Source organism: Platalea leucorodia, assembly GCF_965183815.1.
Source record: "Platalea leucorodia genome assembly, contig: HAP1_HAP1_SCAFFOLD_190, whole genome shotgun sequence".
NCBI classification, from domain to species: domain Eukaryota; kingdom Metazoa; phylum Chordata; class Aves; order Pelecaniformes; family Threskiornithidae; genus Platalea; species Platalea leucorodia.
This window is the reverse complement of record NW_028121365.1, coordinates 141,413-159,941: the sequence shown is the minus strand read 5'-3', so window position 1 is coordinate 159,941 and position 18,529 is coordinate 141,413. Positions and strand designations below refer to the sequence as shown.

General features: G+C 58.4%; 1 pseudogene across 1 annotated transcript; it reads left to right on the top strand.

The window, feature by feature from the left end:
- The first annotated feature begins 248 nt into the window (after positions 1-248).
- LOC309603745 (scavenger receptor cysteine-rich domain-containing protein SCART1-like) lies at positions 249-12,930 on the top strand (annotated as a pseudogene). Its single transcript has 5 exons — positions 249-579; positions 2,561-2,868; positions 3,479-3,778; positions 3,865-4,179; positions 12,905-12,930. The product of its transcript is annotated as a scavenger receptor cysteine-rich domain-containing protein SCART1-like (transcript).
- The last annotated feature ends 5,599 nt before the right edge of the window (positions 12,931-18,529 follow it).

Sequence of the window (18,529 nt, the reverse complement as noted above, 5' to 3'; positions counted from 1 at the left end):
GCAGGGGGCAGGTGGCCGTTGGGGTGGGAAAAGGTGCCTTGTGCGGTGGGAAGGCGAATGACCCAGCAGGGCCAGAACTGCCCACAGCCAGCCTTGCGCAGCCCATGAGAATAGAAGGGACCCCCACACTGCCCTGGGGACAGCCTGGAGGGGAGAGGGCTCCCACCCTGGCACCTCTGACATGGCCTGGGCAGGGGCTTCCCCCAGACCTGCAGTGCTGGGGCTTGGTGCTGTGCCTGACTGGTCCCATGTTTGTGTTTGAAGGTGCTGCGGAGGTGAGGCTGGTGAATGGTGGCAGGCACTGTGCTGGGAGAGTGGAGGTGAAACATGGGGGCCAGTGGGGCACTGTGTGTGATGACTACTGGAGCATGAACGATGCGTCAGTGGTTTGCAAGCAGCTGGACTGTGGGTCTGCTGTTGGAGCTCCTCAGTATGGACACTTTGGGCCATAATCTGGCCCCATTTGGATAGATGATGTTGGCTGTAATGGCACCGAATCCGCCCTCTCTGACTGCCCACATGGAGGATGGGGTGAACATGACTGTGTTCATGCTGAGGACGCTGGAGTGATGTGTTCAGGTAAGAGAACATCCTGTTCCACACCCTTGAGGTTGGGATGGGGGAAGGGACCTTGGGTGTGCCCTCAGGGAGCAACAAGTGGGCACTAGAGCATTGCCCAATGGGGCCGATTGCACTGCCAAGCTGGGATTGTCATTGCTGGTGTTCCCAGGCCCTGGGAAAAGCCCAGAGGGAGCCTACGGCAGGGTGAACTGACCCTGCCACCGTGTCTCAGGCCCTCTTCAGTCAGTGTCTTGGGCTGCAGATGAATCCTCCATCCCTGCCCCGGGGTGTCCACTGATCTCCACTGGTCTCCACCCATTCTGCCATTTCTCAGCCAACAATGCTGAGGGTCCCTGTGCTGGAGAAACCAGGGGGGACTTGCTTGGCACTCCACACCTTGGAGGAACGGCATGAGATGGCTGGTCCCCCAGGTCATTCCCCTCGACAGGCATGAGTACCTCAACTGAATCAAAAGGGCTTTTTGGAGAGCATGAGTGCTGGGCCCTGGGAGAGGAGCAGGGTGGCACACAGCCCTTCGCTGCCTGTCCCCAGGGCTTGGCTGTGTGGTCCAGCACTGCGAGGCTTAGGAGCTTGGCAGCTGCTTGACTCTGGCTGCTCCCTTCTGCATCACGGCATGCACAGGCTCCTACTGGGAGGTGCCTGGGGCTGTGACAGCCCCACAGGGGCACGGCCCCATGCAGGCAGCGCTGACCTGCTGCCCAGCCTCTCCTGCCTGCCCATGGTTCCCCACACTGCCCCATGAAACAGAGGCTTTGGCATCATTTACTGACTCTCATGTGTGCCTGCTGTTACCCTCTGAGCCAGCATGAGCCCAGGGGGGCATGCGGGTCTCCTGTCCCTCTGCCTGGCCGTTGGCCTGGGACCTGTTCACCTCTGGGCAGAGCACTGTGTGCCTGGCTGAGGACACCCCCTCCAAGCAGGCATTGGAGGGGTCTGGACAGGCACCAGCCATGGTAACAGCCGCACCATTGCTGTGTTCTGTGACATCTGCCCCTCACAGGAACCTCCCAACACCCCAGAACTTCCCTGGGAGAGGGGTGCATTTCTGGCTGCATCAAGGTGATGGTCCTGCCTGGTCCCAAGCTCTGCAGGGGCTGAGCAGGCTGCAGCAGTCATTGTCATGTGGGCCAGTTCTCCCAGACCCAAACTGCTCGCACCACTGCAGTGCTGGGGGGACCATGCCGGGCAGCACAGGATGCCTTGTGCAGCAGCAGATTGTCTGAGCGGTGCCTGGTGCTGTGACAGACACGTACCCTCTAGAGCCGTGATGGTGTAGAGAAGGGGTGGAGTGGGGCCTGGATATGTTTGTGTCACCAACACTCCCCCAACAGCTTCCGCTGGGATATGCAATGGGCCATTTGGTCACAGCTTGCTTGGAGGTGTTGTGGGAATTGCCAGAGCCCTCTCAGTTGGTTGGTTGATTGTTTTTTTTTTTTCCCCAGGAATTGTCCGGCTGGTGGAAGGGAAGAGCCGCTGCTCAGGACGTGTGGAGATCCATGACGGGCACCAGTGGAAAACTGTCTGTGACTCCCATTTTGGTCCCAAAGCTGCTGACGTGGTCTGCAGGGAGTTGCAGTGCGGTGTGGCCCTGCCTGTGGCTGGGGCCGCTCACTTTGGAGAAGGGATGAGTCTCATGTGGGATGGAGAGCTGCAGTGTGTGGGGAATGAATCCCGCCTCGCCTCCTGCCCCAGGGGGTCTCCCAGGGACCAGCCTTGCACCCATGCGAACAGCGCTATTGTCACCTGTACACGTAAGGACTCAGGGTGGGGTGTTGAACACCTGAGCTGTGCCAGGGGTAAGGGATCAGAGCAAGGACCATGATGGGCTGGGCGTGAGGACAGGAGGGATGATGGGTTGGCTGCAGCATGAAAATAGTGCAGAAGGAGAAGAAAGGCATGCTGTCCCTCTGGCTTCTGCACCAGCTACTGGGGGTACAAGAGCACCAATCCACCCTCAGTCCTCCTTCTCTGTCCCCAGAGTACACGGGGTTCAGGCTGGTGAACGGCAGCACGGCGTGTGCAGGGAGGGTGGAGGTCCAGGTGCTGGGGACCTGGCGGCCCCTCTGTGCCTCCCACTGGGATCTCTCGGATGCCCACATTCTCTGTCGTCAACTCAGCTGCGGGTTTGCTGAGTCCATTCCTGGAGGAGAGCGTTTTGGGAGAGAGACTGGCCCTGTCTGGAGACATTCATTCCACTGTGATGGGACTGAAGCCCACCTGGGACAGTGCCCAGTGATCACCCTGGGGGCCTCACCGTGCTCCCATGGGAACAACGCCGCTGTCATTTGCTCAGGTGAGTGCTGGGAAAATGCTGCATTAACTCCATTTGCCCTTTGTGTGCAACACGGCCACCCAAAGCAGGGGTCCCATGGCAGTACCAGGCTGAATTTCTCCCTGGAGAAACCCTTGCTTCCCCAGGAGCCTTCTGGAGGGCTTTGCCTGCTCAAACTGACTGCTCTGCTGTGGGAGAGGAGGGGACTGAACGGAGGCAGGCATCTGCCCCCAGGGCAGCGGCTTAGGCCCTGGCACCACTGGCAGGCCTGAGCTCCTGTGTTTTTCTGCTGTGGGATGAGCCCGGGACAGGGCTGCAGGGCTCTGCTCCATCCCTCTAGCTGCAGACAACCACATCCCATCCCCACAGAGAGCCCTGCAGAGCCTCCTCCCACCACCCAGGCAGGAGCTGGCTGGGTGCCCCCAGCAGCAGCAGACCTGGGTGTGAGCTGCAGAGCGGGCCTGGGCTCTGCCCTTGCTTCTCATCAGCACAAGCCTCAATCTTGTCCTGTGTGGTCAGAGAATTCCCCCTTGCCCTCCTCCCTGAAGGGTGCCATGTTCCCCGGTGCCTCCAGTGGCTGTAGCATCTCTGCTCTCCCCAGGCTCAGCTGGCTTTGCATCCCTGCGGCTGGTGGGTGGAGGGAGCCGGTGCGACGGGCGAGTGGAGATCTTTCAGCGACATGGGGCAGAGTCCTGGATGACCAGTGGGACGTGCGGGAGGCCAACATGGTGTGCCAGCAGCTGCAGTGCGGACAGGCGGAGACAGCCTACAACCCCCCAAAGCCTCAGAGAGGGACAGGCCCCGTAGGGCTGCGAGGGGTCCAGTGCGCAGGGCATGAGACCAACCTGACCCAATGCAACACCTCCCTGCCCGAGAGTGCACTGGCAGCAGGGGTTGTGGAGGACGTGGGAGTCATTTGCTGGGGTGAGCAGCACTGCACAGGCCCCCCAGATGATGAGGTGGGTGGGCAGCCAGCCCTTGACAGCAACTGGGGTTTCTCCCCACTGCAGGGAGCCGGCAGGTCCGGCTGGTGAATGGAGCTGGGCACTGCGCGGGGAGAGTGGAGATCTACTACCAGGGCAGCTGGGGGACCATCTGCGACGATGGCTGGGACCTGTCTGATGCTGCCGTCGTTTGCCACCAGCTGGGCTGTGGAGGGGCAGTGGAGGCGACTGGCTCTGCTCGGTTTGGGGAAGGCTCTGGGCAGATCTGGCTGGATGGCGTGAACTGCTCCGGGGATGAAGCTGCTCTCTGGGACTGCCCTGCCAGGCCCTGGGGGCAGCATGACTGTGGGCACAAAGAGGACGCAGGAGTCATCTGCTCAGGTCTGTGGTGGGACCTTGGTTCCTGGGGAGGCCGGGACGTGGGGAGAGCCTGGCACAGCAAAGGCTGTCCCTGGCTGCCTCTGAACTCCTGCCTGAGCCCATGCTGCAGACACCCATGCACGGGCACCCTCAGTCCCACTGGGGGGCCCTGGGGAGCTCAGTTGTTCCCCAGTGTTAGCGGGAAGGGCAGGGATGTCAGTGCATCAGGGACTTCTCTCTGCCCCTGGGTGCAAGACGGATGTGCTGGCCATGCCCCTGCCTGGCTGAGGGCCTGGGGGGTGCAGAGGCGTCCCCTCTCCCACAGCCCCAGACCAGCCTGTTCCCCTTGGTGCCTTTCCTTCCAGAGTTCGTGGCCCTGAGGCTGGAGAACAGCGATGGCTGCTCTGGGCGCCTGCAGGTTTTCTACAACGGGACGTGGGGGAGCATTTTCTCCAACTCGATGACTCTCGACACGGTGTCGCTGGCATGCAAGGAGCTGGGCTGCGGGGATGGAGGATCCCTGGAAACACGCCTGCCCTATGGCAAGCTGTCTGGCCCTGCGTGGCTGGATAACGTGCAGTGTGGGGAGAAAACCAGCTCCTTCTGGCAGTGTCCCTCCACTCCCTGGGACGCGCAGTCATGTGAAGACCTGCGAGATGAGATCCACATCACCTGCAATGGTAACTCTGAGCCACTCAGGCACCAGTGTCACCCCAGCTCCTGCTCCCCACTGGACACAGCCAAAGGCAGAGAAAGAGCTTGGAGGGGCTTTCCTTCCCATGTCAGACCCTACTCCTGCCGGTGGCACAAATGTGACCCCAGCCACACACGTCCAGCAGCAGTTGCCACCCAGGTTGCCAGCAGCGCCTGGGGAAGGCAGAGGCATCTCCAGGTGAGGTCTCAGAAGAGACCAGATGGGGTTCAGAAGAGTCTTCCCTCCATAGACACATGACTGCTGCTCTGTGAACCAGGGACCTTTAGGGGCTGAGCAGTCAGGGTCCCCCTAGATCTGCGCGTGTCCCCTGAATGATTCAGATGCTGCCATGACCAAGATGGTACAGGGAGGCACAAGTAGAGCTCAGCCTTGCTGTGTTCTGCATGATCCCCTGAACCAGCCCCCTTCACTACAGGGTTTCTTTCTTCAGAGCGACGCCCAGGAATGTCCCTGGCCCCGTTGGCCCCGTGCCCCAACTCCACGAGCTGCACAGGTATTGAGCTGCTCCTCTGTGTACCCTTCTTGTCTGGCAGGGCTCTGCCTGCTGTCTGGGTGCCATGGGAGGTCTTTGCCTTCTCCAGACAGGGAGAAGATTCGTGCCGTGGGAGGCGAGGACGGGTGCTCGGGCAGAGTGGAGGTCTGGCACCGTGGCTCCTGGGGGACGGTGTGCGACGATTCCTGGGACATGCAGGATGCCGAGGTGGTGTGCAGGCAGCTGGGCTGTGGCCCTGCGGTGTCTGCCCTGAATGGGGCTGTATTTGGGATGGGGCAAGGCCCCATCTGGCTGGAGCAGGTGGAGTGCCGGGGGACGGAGCTGTCCCTGCAGGACTGCTGGGCCCGGCCCAGGGATGGCGGTGCTTGCCGGCATAAGGAAGACGCTGCTGTGCGCTGCTCAGGTGAGCGGCAGGACGGGGACCTCTTGTTCAGGTGTTGGCAGGGAGCTAGAGAAGGCCGTTCACCCACTTGGTCCTGGCATGGCCCCTGACCTCCCAAGAGCGAGACCATTCCTGCAGAGTGCAGGAGCCTGGCGCCAGGTGGGGAGCAGCCTCAGTGGAGCTGGGTGTCCTCAGGCCACTGCCTGTGGGGCCCTGCAGCCCCAGGGCTGTCCCCTGGGCTGCCTGTGCCACCCTGCCTGCCGCCCAGAGCAGAGGCCGTGGGCCCTGTCCCAGCCTCCCTTTCTAGCACTACTGGAGGGGCAGTTTGGGTGGGATGTGTCAGGGACATCTCCAGACACACCCAGGGTGTGTTGGGAAGGAGGCTCCCCAGTACCCGCACACCCATCCTCTCAGCCCAGCTCTCCTTTTCCTCCTCTGCAGCTCCAACCAGGACAGCAGCATCCCCACCCCGAGCAGGTAACTTGTCCTCCCGCCCGAGGCTGGGTATCTCCAGCACCAGGCTAGTAACACACAGCTGGATGGAAGGGGCTCCTTGCTGGGGTGTGAAGCTCCCAGGAGGAGGCACTGGGGTGGTGGTGGGAGAGTTGGGGAGGGCTGTAATTTCCTCAGCAGGGTGGAAGCTTCCCCATTACTCAGCCCTGGGGTCCTCCACCCTCTGCTGCCTTGAGTGATGGGAGTCAGGACTGGTGCTGCCCCCACCTCTCCCAGGCCTGGTGTTGCCCCTTCCATGTTCTTGCCCATGCAGATCCTACCCAAGGTCGTTTGACCAGCAGCGGGAGAGTCTCAGTGCCCGTCATCATCTGCATCATCCTGGGGGCCCTTCTCTGCCTGCTCCTAGCCCTCCTGGCTGGGCAAGTGCTAAGCACCAGGGCTGGGCACAGAGGTGGGTCCTTCCATAGCAGTCCCAGGGACCATGCCTCCTGGAAGGGCTGTGGGGTGCTGCGGGGTGTCACTGAGGGGCACAGGCAGAGCTGGGGGGATGAGACTGTGTGCTGCCACCTGTCCCATGCACCACCCCATTGACTGCCTGGCCATGGGGCACCAGCAGCAAGGGGTGGAGACAGCCCAGAGGCAAGGGGAGCTAGTGATGGGGCGAGGAGAGAAATAGCAGAGTGGGGATGGCCAAGGCTGGCAGTGCTCTGGGTAGTGCTGGAGGGGGCTCTGGGGCAAGGGAGTTGGCAGGAGGAGCATGGGGCAGTAGAGTCCATCTCCATGGTGTCAGGTCCCCAAGCTGTCCCTCTGCCCAGCCCTGCCCATCCTCACCCATCCCCCGGCAGGGCAGGGGCCCTGCTATAGGCCCATGGGGCAGATAAGGGGCAGCTCCAGGTGGCGAGGAAACATGGGAGCTGCTCCAAGGTCGGACAAGGGGGGAATGACGCAGGGGCCAGAGGGGCATGAGCGCTGTCTCCGAAAGGATGATGCGAGGGTGACGCTGCCCCAGATAATCTCCACAGCAATGTTGCCCTCACTGGGGATGTGGCGGCCGTGCCTGGACAGCGCAGTGGGGCTGTGCTGTCGGACCAGTCCTGGGCTGGCCAAAGGAACAGGTTTGGGGGCGCACAGTGGGGTCCCATCGCCCCTCTGCCTGTCCCTGTGCCAGCCTTTCCTCTGTCCCCAGGCTCCAGGAGGGCTCAGGAGCTCTTCCCCGAGGCCGTGTATGAGGAGGTTGGTTACAGCCCGGTGTGGGAGAAGCAGGCAAGGTTTGGTCACTCAGGTGGGTGTGGGTCCTCCCTGCAGGCCCATCTACAGGACTCTTTCCCCTGGCCCCAACACAGGGCTGATCCCCTGAAGCCTCCCAGACCATGGTCCCTGCAGCGCTGGGGCCGTGTGGTCTGTGGGAAGAGCATCCAGGTCCTGGGCCCAGGAGAGGACCTACCTCCCAACCAGCTTTGCCCATCCCAGCTGGACAGCCCCTCTCTTCCTGCCCCTGCACCCCACGTGACACCCGAGGAGTGAGGGAAGGGGCTGCGCTTGGGCAGCTCTGGGAGCACCTTTGAGACAGTGTTTGTCCTGGGGGAGCAGGGTGACTCCCAGCCCTCCTCCCCATGCAGCCCCAGCTCTGTGGGTCCCCCTTCCCCAGCAGCGCTGACCATGAGACAGGTCCGTGGGGCTTGCTCCCTAACACCCGCTGTGCATCTCGCCAGGCTCCTATTCAGAGGAGTCCCTGACCCAGCTGCAGCCCTCCCCTGGGGACAGCGAGGAGGAGGAGGATGGTGTGGGATCAGCACCAGGTAATGGAGGCAGGAAGGGGCTGATCTCCCTGCAGCCATGTGGTGGACAGAGGTGTCACTGAGTGTCACCATCACAGATGGGGAGGACATGGGGGTCTCCTGTGGTGCTGCCAACACCAGTGTGTCAGCCCTGTGTCCCTGTTCATCCTCCCATCCTCTGCTCTGGGGGACGTATCTTCTCACTGTCACCAGCTGCCCTCTCCTTTCAGATGTTCTTGTCCTGCCCGGAGGTGACCCAGTGGATGGCTATGATGATGCCAGGGAGGTTTCTGACCCTGGGGATGATGCTGCCCCTGGGCAGGGAGCTTGGGAAATGCCCAGGGCACCAGCGGAGGGAGCGGGGCCCAGGGATGCACTCGGAGGTGAGAGGGAAAGATAGCGCTGCCGGTTCCTGGGGTGCGATCCCTGGTGCCACCCAAGTTGCTACCGTATTGACACCCAGACCTCCTGGGAAGGGGGAACCTGACCCAGGAGTTGTCCTTGGAGGGACTGGGGGTGGGAGAAGGAGCTGAATGTGGTGAAGAGTGGGGAGGAAGGTGATGTACAGACCCCATGGGGTGAACTGCAATGTCCTGCCTTGCTGCTTGCAGGGAGCAGCCTGTGCTCCCGGAGGAACGCTGGGGTCCTTGGAGCTGAAGGAGACACCTCGTCCGTGTCCCTGGGGAGCATGGGCTATGATGATGCTGAAGAGGTGTCTCTGGCACATCCCCGTGAGGACTCAAAGGCTGTGACAGCGGAGCTTGGTACCCAACAGTCCCTGAGCCCCAGGCCCGGAGAGCCCATCCCTGCTGTGCAGCTGGGTGCAGGCAGGAGGGAGGAGAGGCCTGTGCAGCTGGGAGAGCTGTGAGCACCAGGGAACCATCTCCCTTTACCACGGGCAGCAGAAATGGCTGGGAGTTTCCTCTGTTTTTTATTCCCATTTTTACACTGTGCATCCATATTGGTTCCTATTAAAAGTCTCTGGGGGCTTTGACCCAGAGCTGCTGCTTGCCTGCCCGGGTGTCGGGTCATCTCCCTGAGGCTGATCAGGGGGAGCAGAGAACAAAGGCACAGTGGTAGGGAAGGGTCGCGTCTCAGGGACAGCAGGCTCGGGGTCAGGCTGTGGGGCTCCGAGAGCCCCTGGTGCCTGGGGAATAATCCTGCTGACAGAGCCATTTCCATCCTGCTGGCCACAGGCAGTTTCTAGTCAAAATGGCTCTCTGATAGGTGCTGTGATGCACCCCGGTGGGAGCACCCATTTCCTCACCCGGGGGTTTCCAGCTGCTCTTTCCCCCAGGCCCTGCCTGGGCCACACTGGCCCCACAGTGCAGAGGCCATGACAGAGCTGCCATGTCAGGGTAAGCCCTGGGTTGTTGCCCCACAGAAGTGAGCCCTAAGGTGGCCGCAGTGCTCTGAACACCCCAGCCAGCCCCAGCGGGGATCCTGGCCCGTGGATTACCTCCCACAAAGGTTAGGAGGCAGCTGTGCTCCACACTGCCCCAGCACAGGGTGCAGAGCCACTTTCTGGGACACACGGGGCTGGAATTCCCTCTCCTCGTGCTCTGCCAGGACCCCAGTCTCCATGGGCTCTTTCTGCTCTCTTGGGCCCTCACAGACCCCGAGCACTCTTGTCACAGGCACAGAGCTGCCTTCTTCCTGAGCAGGGGCTGTAAGGCCCCACGGCAGCCCTGGGACCCCCTCCTCCTGCTCCCCTCCAGCCCCCACCCCTGCCCTCCTGCTGCTTCGCCAGGGGTGTCAGTTTGGATTTGTGTCGGGGCAGTACTTGTGTGCAGGTACAGGAGGGATGGGAGCAGGGGGGATGGGGGCATCTTTCCCTCAGCGCTGTTGGAGGGCCGGGGGATGGAGAAAGGATCCCCACGAGACGTGTGCTGCAGCCAAAAGCCGTGGTCTGGCCCCTGGCCTGGAGAAGGACCCATCTAGGAGGATGCTCATGTGGGCACGTTTCCATGGCAGAGGAGATTTTGTGTCCCTCCCCTAAAACAGGTGCTGCTGGGAGCTGAGCCAGGGTCCCTCTCCCTTGGCTGGGGCTTTCACCAGCCCCTGCGCCCATGGGCAGAAAAACCTCTTACACAGGAGACAGGCGGGGAGAAGAGTTTGACACTTGGGCAGGACCCGGAGCCTAGACTGCCTTCCCTGCTCCCACTGGTGGGTGTCCACACCCCTCCAGCTCTTCCCTGAAAGGCTCCTCTGCTGCAGGCTGGAAGGTGTGTTGGCTCCCTGTGGGGAGTTGCTGCAGCTCAGTACTGCTGCCAACAGCAGGATCTGGCCCTAGAGGAGAAGAGGACAGGAGGCGGCTGTCACCAACGTCCTCTCCCACTTCAGCATTGCCCCATTCCCTGCTGGGAGTTCCTCCACCCCTGGGAGGACCCTGGGGAGATCTGGAGGAAGCCCAGGCTCACACATCCCTCTGCTCCATACCCTGGAGCCTTCCTGCTGGCAGCTGCCACAGGAGAGTAGCGTTCCCAGGGCGAGACTCCCACGGTAATGGGTGACATAAGATGGGCACTGCAAGCACAGCCTCCATCCCCTGGAAAACTCCCACTGGGATAAGCTCCAGCCCTGGCATTTTGGGACCTGAACAGCCTGTCCCTGTGGGCTGGGTCTGTTCTCTGCAGCAAAGCAGGATTGTCACTGGGCCCCAGATCTGTGCTTGCTCCTGCAGCTCCTGAGGACCTACCTGAGGGGGGTCACAGTGAGACCCCCAACTCTCAGCACTGCTGCCCCACGCTGGGCAGAGCATGGCTGTGGAAAGCCCACAGGAGGGCAGCCTTATTTCTCTTAGTTTGGGCTCACTGTTCCTGGGGGCTGAGCACCCTGCAGTGAAAGGCCATGTCTCACACTCCATTTTGGTTGTGGGTGTTTTAGCTGGCGGAGCAGCCAAGGCACCATCTGCCCTTTCCCGCCTGTGCACGGCTGTGGACAGGCCTGTGCCTCCCTGATCCCACCAGCGCAGCATCGACAGAGACACCAAACACCCCAGGAACAAGAGGTGGGCACCAGCCCCGTGTCTGTGGGCTGTATCTGACCTCAGGAGCTCCACATGCCCTGAGCTGAGGCTCTGCTTAAGCCAGTGCTGATGGTGGAAGCAGAAGCACTTGGAGACAGGGTCAGGATAAGAAATGTCAAAGCTGGGAGTCCCACAGCCCTGCCCAGGCTCGTCCAACTCAGACAGCCCTACCTGCAGGCACAGAGGAGCGCTTCCCTATGCGGTATGGGATCTCCACCTGGAGACAGGACAATCTCAGACCCTTATCCCTGGAAAGCCACCAGGGCAGTGTGGCCCTGGTCCCAAAGGGCTGGACCAGCACCCTCACACCACATCTCTCAGTGCAGCCAGAAACGATTCCTAGTGTGCTGCTGACACCTCTCCCCTCCCTGAGGTCCCCCCACACTCCACTGCCAAGCATTGTCCCTGGGCGGTGGGGTGGGTCTGTGGTGCAGGGCAGTGACCTGAGCTCAGGTCCAGCACAGCTGCCTGCTTCTCCTCCAAGAGGGGGCTCAGCAGAGCCAGCACACACAGCCCTCCCACAGCCCTCCTCACCCCACAGGCAAGCCCTGGGTGGGCAGGGCAGGCCCACAGGGCCTGGAGAGGACCAGTGCCCAAGCTCCAGCCTGCACCTGCCTGAGGCTGGGGAGTCAGGGCAAAAGTACCCCTGGAGATGCTGGGGGTTGAACCCAGGACCTCCCACATGCGAAGCAGGTGCTCTGCCACTGAGCTACATCCCCTTGACACCTGCCAGCAGGAGAGGCACTCTCCTCCCGTGATGTGCCTATGACAAGTCCTGTATTCCCCTGGGTGCCCAGGGACCCTCTGCAGCAAACGGCACTTGAATCCTTCTGAGATGGGGCAAGTTGGGACTGCCTCTCTGCTGGGGCCTGATCCTGGCACAGGGCTGCACTGCAGAGCACTGCCTCTTCAAGGTCTCTGCAGGGCAATGGGGCAGAAGGAGGCTCTTGCTGCAGGTGCTGCTCCCACACTCTGGCCCACTCCAGGATGGGTCAATGGAGAGGAGCCTCCTCTGCCACCCAGGGCAACAGCCGTCTGTGCTGCTGACGCGGAAGTCACGGACACAGCATACGATCAATATGATCAAGCAAAATGTCCGTTTATTACATAGACAGCTTAGTTAATATAGTTTCTTGCCTTCCTAATCATGCATAAACTTATCATTAATTGGTTAACTATGTTTGGTGATATGCTGTTCATGCGCTACTAGAGATATTCTGATTCATTCACAACAATAGTTCACACGCACCGCCCGCTTCTCCCATATCTTGTTTTCAACATTGCAAGCCAATAGTTTCTTCCTCTTAATCTGCTTGTTTCATGTCTTCCAAACCGCAGTCGACCTTCGCAGCATCCTTGAATTCCTCTTGTGTTAAATGCAGATTAAGTCCACATAGTCTGAGTCTGGGTTGCTCACTACATGTCCTTGGCTTTTCAGATATCCCACATGTGAGTTCACAAAAAACATCTGGCTTCATAGATTTGCTATTTAGAAGCCTTACCCTTGTATGTAAGGAGGATGCTGATGCCAAAGCTCCCATAGGCTTGAGAGTTGCAGGGCTGGGTAGCAAAAGCAAAATGAGCTGACAGAGGCTTAGAGGGCCATGCAGAATGAGTGACACTCTGCCTGGAGGCCTGGAACAAGTGGGCACTGCAGAGGTTTGCATCTTGAATGTATGCCTCAGCCTAGCAGATGGGGATTCCCCCTGATGGGGGTGCCTTGTGCCGGTCCATCCCCATGGGTCTCAATGGTGCAGGCTCTACTTGATTACATTCCTGTAACCCAAATATGTTAGGATTAATGCAGAACTGGCTTTTCAAAATCAAGCATTTTATTCACAATGCCTCTTTGCTTTGACATCTTCTCACTTTGACCACACTCCTGAAATGTCTCTAGGAAGCCACATAAGAACTGACGACTAAAGGAAAGTTATGCCCAGGCTCTGCTCCTTCAAGTGCTTTGTGTGGCAATGAGCCCTCTGGTGCCGAGTTCCTGAACTGCAGCTCCTGAAAGACTGAGCAAGCCTCCAGAGCAGTAAAAGCAGCACAGCTGAAGGTTTGGGAGGGTGTTAGCAGGCCCTGCTGAAGGCCATCACTGAAGAGACCATGCAGGGAATGAGCAGACAAGGTTCCTGTCCCTGGGGGCTGGTGAAGCAGGGAGTCAGAGGCGCTTGGGACAGGAGGACATTTCAATGTGAGATGTTTTCACACTGTGAAAGCCCTTGATGTGCTTCACCAAGCAGGATGGCCAAGCCCTGACCCCCATCCCCTGCAGTGGGGGATCCTTTCCCTCTTGTGATGCTCTGGGCTCTTCCTGGGGGCATTGTGATGTGGGAGTGTGTGATGGCAGGCGCAGGTCAGTGGTAGGACACCTGCCAGGCGCTATGGAGGGTGGGCGAGGAGGAGGCAACAAGGTGCTGGAGCTGTAAGGACCTCATGTCCTCTCGTGGGTCTCAGTGGAAGAGACAGAAGCCATAGCTGAGTGGACAAGGGTCCCTGTTCTGTTGGGGTGTCAAAGCCCCACCAAGGCCCTTGGCCATCCCCACCACAGCTACACTGACCTGTGCCTGTGCCTGTGCCTGCTTCCTTGCTTCCAGCACCAAGCTCTGTGTCTCTGGGCATTTGCCCATGCCTCTGAGTTCCCCACAACCCATCCCGTTTCTTCCAAAGCCTTGCTAGTGCTGCTTTCTCACCCAAGACTTCCAAGGCCCAGACATGCTAGAATCCTGTTTAGCTCCACAGCCCAGCACTCAACTGCACATCCTCCTGCTTCTGCTGCCTCCAAATCAAGACTCAACGTATTTCACTTCAGCATGACAGCCCCCGACATGTCAAGTCTTCTTCCTGCCTTCAATGCACTCACTGCTGCACCTGCACTGCTGCCTCCCTGCATGCCCATGTGTCTCACCAACCGTCCCTCTTCTCCCGCAGTGGTGGGACCTCACCCCAGGAGGGCTGTGCATCCCCCAGGCTCAGGGAGGTTTCCTGACACCCACCCAAGTGTGAGGAGTGAAGGAGGGGAGGAGAGCCAGGTCAGCTCATGGGGCACGACTGAGCACAGACACCCCAAGCAGTGGGCGTTCCCCGTCTGTCAGGCTGAGCCATGCACATGCGATGGAAATGCCTGTATCATCCCTGATTTGCACAGGAGGGGCCTTCCTTCCTGCCATCTTCCCAGGACAATCTTCTTCCTCCTCCTCCACCATCAGACATCCACTGCTTTCCATTGCTGGCTTCAGACATGGTTTTAAGGATTTGCTAACACCATCAGCCATCAGCTTGTTTCTCCCTGACTTCTCCCAACCCTCTTTCCCAGACACAAGGCCCATCACTGCTGCTCAGGGCCACTCACTCTTCAGAAGAGGCCTTGAGCATTTTGGATCTTCCTCGTGCTTTTTATAATCTTCCTGCTTTTTTAAAAAAAAAAAAAAAAAAAGATCCTGCTGTTTTTAGGGAAATCACAGAAACATCCAAAGGAATGATGCTTTGGGCACTGTCATGGCATTTGGGAAACTGTACCATGCTCTCTTGTCCCTTTCTCCTGGACACTTAAAGAGGACTCACATTTCTCTGAACTTAAATTTTAGGTGTTGCCAGGAATCTCAGGAGGCATGGCATACAGATTCCAGGGCTCAGAGACCAGTCAAATGCCTCGTCTTTCTTTCCGCAATGATGGCTTCAATGCTCAGGTCATTTCTGGACTCTCTACATGGATGCTGACATTCCTTGAGCAACTGAATCTGAAAGGATTAACACTGTAGGCTCTTATTTTTGGAGGGTATAAAGACAGTAAAAGAGAAGAAGTTGGCTTTGGGCAAAGGAAAAGGGAAGCAAAGGATGTGGTCATGACTGTTTGGGGACACCTGTGAAGCAGCCCTCAACCTGATGTGAACGACTTCTGGGGTCAGGGAGAACCTGAACGCTCTCTCTCTAATTGGAAACCATGAAAGGGAAGGAAGGACAGCATCATTCAGGCTGGAAGGGACCTCGGGAGGTGTCTGGACCAACCCCCTGCTCCAAGCAGGGTCAGACAGAGTACTCAGGCCTTTATCCAAACACATCTTGATCACATTCAAGGATCCCAGTGCACGCTCCCTGGGAAACAGCTTTCACTGCTTGACTATCCTTATGCTGAGAAAGTTTCTCTCTATATCTAGCCTGACCCTCTCTTGTTTCAGCCCATGGCCTCTTGTCCTTGTGTCATGGACATGAGCCTGACTCCATCTTCCTGAGAACCCTGCAATGCTGCTACATGTTTCTCACAAGATCTTCTCTACTCCTGTCTGAACAAGCCCAGCTCTCTAAGCCTCTTCTTACAATAAAAGTTCTCCTATCCTACTGACCTTGGTGGCCCTCCACTGAACTGGTTCCAGTATGTTGAGGTCTCTCTGGCATTGTGGCATGTCAAAACCTAGGAAAATATTCCAGATATGGTGTCAAAAGTGCTGAGCAGACTGGCTGTGCTCCGGTTCATACAGTCCAGGATGCTGTTGGCCCTCTTTCCTGATTGCTCCTCTTTTGCCTAATGGGACCCAAGGACCACCAAAGGCTTTCCACAGAGCTGCTGCCCACCTGGGCAGTCCCTGGCCTATGTTGTGTCATGGGCTTAGTTGACCTCAAGGGCGCAACTTACTGCCTATCCTGAGGTTCCTATTGGCCCATCACTCCAGCTTGTCTTTGTTCTTTGGGATGGCCACCCTGCCCTCCAGTGCAGTATCTGCTCTCCTCAACGTGATGTCTTCTACAAATGTTATGAAAAAGCACTCTCTCATCTCCTCCAGGTCATTAAAAGCCCGTTAAACAGGGCAGGTGGCAGCACAGCCCCCTGCAGGACCCTACTAGCTAGATGCCTCCAGGCAGAGTGCCACGCATTCACCACCTCCCTCTGAGCCTGACCATCCATCTGGTTATTTACCCATCTACTCATCCACCGAGGCAGACCAGAAAATCCTAACTTGGGCACAAGAATATTGTGGAGGGGTAATGTTGAAAAGTTCACTGACTTCCAGGTTAAAAGACAACCACTGCTCACCCTGGGTCCAGCAATCCTGTCCTTTCAGCAGAGAAAGCAAAGAGGATGGGGAGAGACAAGCTCCCCTAGGTAGATCCAGTCCCCTTCTCTTTCAGACACCCAGAAATGGGATCCAGGTGAACATGATCTGGGGCACAGCCATTTGCTCCTCTGCACATCCTTTGGGCATTTTGAAAGGCGTGTGCAACATTTGCACTTTCCCCATTGTCAGGGGGTTCCCCCAGTCTCCATGACCTTGGAAATATGATGGAGAGTGGCCTGGCTGTGCCATTGGCCTGCTCACTCAGCTCCCTGCGATGCTGCCCCTCCTGTCCCATGCACTGGGAAGGATGGAATTTGCTCAAGTCATCCCTGACTTGATCCCCATGCACTGCTGGTTGACCTCCTCCAGAGTCCTGCCCTGAGTCACAGAGGCCTGGGAGACCTTGCTGGGGAAGGCTGAGGCAAAGAGGACACTGAGAATCTCACATCTATCTACACCTGCTCTTGCTAAATTCAGCAGTGGCCACAAAGGATCTTTGTTTTTCCTGTAACTGTTCCTGAAGCAGCAAACACTCCTTATGGTGCCCTTCAGTTGCCTTTCAAGTTTAGACTCAGTTTCCATCTGGACCCTTGCGGAGCTTGGAGGATGCTGTCCTTGAAGAGCAGCTGTCCTGAGCTCTGCCATCATGTCACAGCTCTGTCTGCTCAGGAACAGCTCCAGCTCTGCCTGCCTGTGCCCCTGGCTGAGGGCACTGCTGCACATATGGGCTGAAGCACTGCAGCTGTGCAACCAGGCAAGCTCTGACTCGCCATAATGAACCCTGGTACAAAGCATCCAAGACCCCGTGGGTGCAAAAGCAGAGACATGGCGTGGGCAAAACAGAGCTGCATGTCTTCCTAGCCCCAGGTGCCTATTTCATTGAACTGAGGATAAGTCCCAGGCTTGAAGAAATTAGATCTTTCCTTGTCACCTTCCTGGCTGTCCTGCCTAATGATGGGACCAAAAAAGGGGTTTCTCATGCCAAAGTCTTTTCCTAATATGAGAAATGACAGTGCTGGAAGTGTCTCTCTGCAGCTGAGGGAGGGAACATCAGTGATGAGTTCAGCCTGTTTCCCAGCAGGTTCCCCTGGAGCCCCAGGGACACCTGGAGGGAGCCCAGAGGGGCAGAGAAAGTGGTGCCTTGGGCTGGGCCTCTGCTGCTGAGCTGGGCTGGGCTTCTGGGATGGAGGGAGCTGATGGCAAGTGGGCAGCGCTGCAGAGAGACAGCTCTGCCCAGGAGCAGCTCCTCTGCAAAGCGCAGCAGGGCTGAGGGCACTGCCTGCAAGTGCTGAGAGGAGAAGAGTGAGGCAGAGAGACTGTAAGGTAGTGTGGAGTGGGAGGATGCTGAGAGCTCACTGCATGGGACAGATCTTCACATCCCCCTACATGGTAAGTCTCTGGCTGCAGGACAATGTAGCTGGTGTTCCTGGAGGGATATCCAAAGGCTGCTACATCCCACAGCCTGTGGGATTTTCAGGAGAATTCTCAGAGTTTCTCTAATGTAGAGGAGAAGGACGTGCTGCAGAAGAGGACTTCCCTGTGCGCTGTCAGAAGGATAGGGCATGATGGCTCCCTTCTGGGATTTTGAAGATCGGTGTGCACCTGTGGGTGCCCAGGGTTGTTCTTCAGAGCAGGCTCACCACGCCCCAGGAGGCTTTAGGCTGGGGCAGGGACTCTGCTGTCTGCCAGGGTCAGCACTCAGCCCACCCAGGGAGCGCCCTTCAAAGCTGTGGGGAGAACCTGTGGGTGGAAGCAGGGCAGGATCCCTCTGCTGCCCAGAGGGTGCAGCGTGGGTCAGGGCTGCTCAGACTTCTACATCACCCAGCGGACATTTGCAGAGGGTCATTCTAAAGAGGGATGTCAAGGCAGGGGATTGCCTGAAAAGGAAGAAATCTGTGATTTGAGTTTTTCCACTCTTGGTTGGCTGGGTGGGCAGTGGGAGATGGGAATTTATTTCTCTGCTCTGGAGAAGGCAATGAGACCCCAGTTCTCGTCAGGACTTGTCTGAGCTGTTGCTTAGCCCCTGCCCACACAGAGATGCCCCCGGGCAGTGCCCTGCTGCCAGGAGGTGCCTGCAGGGCAGAGCTGAGCACACAGCAGGTGGGATCAGGTCTGTGAGCATGGAGATGGAGGAGATGTGGGGACAGAGAAAGGGGTCGTGGCTAAGAAAAGCTCAAGGCAGCAGAGACATGGGCAGCTGAGAGCAGGGCTGATGGACAGAGCGGCTGTCCTCACTCTGCACTAAGGGACAGTCCCTGTGCCCAATCTCAGCACCCACAAGGTTTCCCTTGCAGTGCAGCAGAAATGCCAGGCATTGCTGCATTCAAACCACTCCTCAGCTGTGCTGGGGCAACTACAACAGAAGGCACAACCCAAACTCCCCACAGCTCTGCTCTGCAGTCAGGTGACTTGGGAGCCACAATGCTGAAAACCTCTTTGTTTCACAAGTAGATTTAATCTGAGATCAC